Genomic DNA, 3,525 nt, shown 5'->3' on the forward strand with positions numbered 1-3,525 from the left:
GGGTTTGAACCTCCAGCCTTCTCATTAGCAGTCAAGTGCCTTAGGCACTATGCTACCAGAACTCATTTTGAATTACCGACAGCATAGCCTCCAGCCTCACAGCAACACACAAGCCACCACGTATGACAAAGTGACAGACAAGTGGTGGTTTCTTTCCATAGATGTAATCAATTTGATTCCTGTGCATTTCATTGGGTGAGGTTGACATGCACAGTTGCCGTTTTTGGGGCTGAAAAAGGTATTTGCAATGAGTAAGTTATTGGTCATGCAAAATTCTATCATCTGATCTCCAGTGTTGTTTCTATTACCCAGGCCATATTTTCCATATATCAAGTGTCATATTATACATACAAACTTGCTTGCTGAAAATAAAACCAGTACAAAATGGGGCAGTAGAGTGAGAGATGAATTGGGGGATGATATGAAGAACATTATCCATGAAGAAAGCAAAAGGTCCTTTAAAAGACAAGAAAGGAAGAAAAGACCAAATGGATGTCAGAAGAGACTCTGAAACTTGCCTTTGAATGGAGAGTAGCTAAAGCAAATGGAAGACATGACAAGATAAAAGAGTTGAACAAAAGATTTCAAAGAGCAGCTTGAGAAGACAAAGTCAGCTATTGTAATGAAATGTGCAGAGACCCGGAGTTAGTGAACCAAAAGGGAAGAACACACTCAGCTTCTGTCAAGCTGAAAAAATTCAAGCCTCAAGTTGCAATATTGAAAGAATGATGCAGGAGATATCAAAAGAGGATGGAAAGAAAACAGAGTCAGCGCACCAAAAAGAGTTGGTCAATGTTCATCTATTTCACAAGTATGATCAAGAACCAGTGGTGCTTAAGGAAAAAGTCTTAGCTGTACTGAAGGATTTGGTGAAAAACAAGGCTCTAGGAATTGACAGAATACCCACTGAGATGTTTCAACAAACGGATGCTACTCTGGGGGCATGTATTTGTCTATGCCAAGAAATTTGGAAGACAGCTCCCTGGCCAACTGACTGAGAGAGATCCTATTTGTACCCATTCCAAAGAAAGGAGATGCAACAGAGTGTGGAAATTATTGAACAATATCATCAATATCACAGGTAAATCTTGCTGAAGATAATTCAAAGATGGTTGCAGCAGTATATTGACAGGGAACGTCCAGAAATGCAAGCTGGATTCAGAAGAGGATGTGGAACAGGTGATATCATTGCTGATACAGATGGATCATGGCTGAAAACAAAGAATATCATAAAGATGTTTACTTGTGTTTTATTGACTATGCAAAAGCATTCGATTGTGTGGATCATAACAAATTATGGATAATATTGAGAAGAATGGGAATTCCAGAACACTTAATTGTGCTCATAAGGAACCTGTACACAGACCAGGAGGCTGTCATTTGAACAGAACAAGGGGATATTGCATCATTTAAAATCAGGAAGGGAATGCATCAGGGTTGTATCCTTTCATCTTATTTGTTCAATCTGTATGCTGAACAGAAGATTTCAAAGAGCAGCTCAAGAAGACAGTCAATTACTATAATGTAATTTGCAAAGACCTGAAGTTAGGAAACTGAAAGGGAAGAACAATGCTGAGCAAATGATCTGAGAAGCTGGACTATATGAAGAACATGGCATCAGAATTGGAGGAAGACTCATTAACAACCTATGATATGCAGTTGACACAACCTTGCTTGCTGAAAGTGAAGATGATTTAAAGCACTTACTGATACAGATTAAAGACTACAGTCTGCAGTATAGATTACACCTTTACATAAAGAAGACGAAAATCCTTTCAACTGGACCAATAAGCAGCATCACAATAAATGGAGAAAAGATTGAAGTTGTCAAAGATTTCATATTTCTTGATTCCACCATCCACACCAATGCAAGCAGCAGTCAAGATATCAGATGATGTACTACACTGGGCAAATCTGCTACAAAAGACCTCTTTCAGGTGCTGAAGAGCAAAGATGTCTCTTTGAAGACTAAGGTACCCCTAACTCAAGCCATGGTATTTTCATTTACCTCATATGCATGTGAAAGCTGGACAGTGAATAAGGAAGATGAAAGAAGAGTGGAATCTTTTGAGTTTTGATACTGGCAAAGAATACTGAAAGTGCTATGAACTGCTAGAAGAACTAACAAACCTGTCCTGGAAGAAGTGCAGCCAGAATGGTCCTTGGAAGAGTGAATGGACAGACTTCATCTCATCTACTTTGGTCATCTTGCCAGAAGGGATCATTCCCTGGAGAAGGATACCATGCTTGGTAAAGTGGAGGGTCAGCAAAAAAAGAGGAAGGCCCTCAATGACATGGATTGACACAGTGGATGCTACGATGGGCAGGAAGGGTTGTGAGGCTGATGCAGGACTAGGCAGTGTTCTGTACATAGGGTCGCTATGAATCAGAGCTGACTTGATGGCACCCAACAGCAACAGAGTGAAGGATTAGTTTTAAGGATGGCTCATAAGATTGTTGAGACTGGCAAATCTAAAGTCCATAGATCAGGCAAAAGGCTGGAAAGTCCAGCAGAAAATCTGTGTTTCATTTCTGAGGCTCATTTCCCTCTCTTCTTAGAATCTCAGTTTTTGCATTTAAGGACTTGAACTGATTGGATAAGGCTCACCCACGTTATCAAGGGTAGTAACCTTTACTTAGAGTCAACTGATTTTAAATGTTAATCATATCTACATAATACATTCACAGCAACATCTAGGCTAGTGTTTGATGGGCATCATAGACTAGTCAAGTTGATAGGTAAAATGTGCCATCACAGTTGCTGTAGTAGTGTAATCAGCATTGTCTCTACTAATTGGCTGTGAACTCTGTGAGAGTAGGGATCATGTCTGTCTTGTTTGCTACCATACCTAATCATGTGTCTGGCATATAATGGGTTGTTGTTGTTTTGATTAGGTTCCGTCAAGTTGTCTCAGACCATAGCAACCCTGTGTACAACAGAGGGAAACACTGCCTGCTCCTGCAACATCCTCACAGTTATTGCTGTATTTTAGCTTATTGTTGCAGCCACTGTGACACTCCATCTCATTGAGGGTCTCCCTCTTTTTCACTAACCCTGTACTTTACCAAGCATGATGTTCTTCTCCAGGAACTGATTCCTCCTGATAACATGTCCAAAGAATGTGAGACATGTCTCACCATCCTCACTTCTAAGAAACATTTTGGCTATACTTTGTCCGAGACAGATTTGTTCATTCTTCTGGTAGTCTGTAGTGTATTCAGTAATTTTGCCAACACCATAGTTCAAAGGCATCAATTCTTCTTTTATCTTCCTTATTTGTTGTCCAGCCTTCTCATGAATGTGAGAGGTCTTTGTTATCTAGTGCTGCTATAACAGACTGGATGGCTTTAACAAACAAATTTATTCTCTCACAGTTAGGAGGCACCAGTTTCAGGGAAAGGCTTCCTCTCTCTGTTGACTCTGGCGTTGTAAGGTCCTTGTCATCAGTATTTCCCTGGGTTTAGGAGCTCTGGTAGCATAGTGGCTAAGGCACTTGACTGCTAACCAGAAGGCTGGTGGTTCAA

This window comes from Orycteropus afer, unplaced genomic scaffold (assembly GCF_000298275.1).
Source record: "Orycteropus afer afer isolate SDZICR_OR568_19922 unplaced genomic scaffold, OryAfe1.0 scaffold00056, whole genome shotgun sequence".
Taxonomy (NCBI): domain Eukaryota; kingdom Metazoa; phylum Chordata; class Mammalia; order Tubulidentata; family Orycteropodidae; genus Orycteropus; species Orycteropus afer.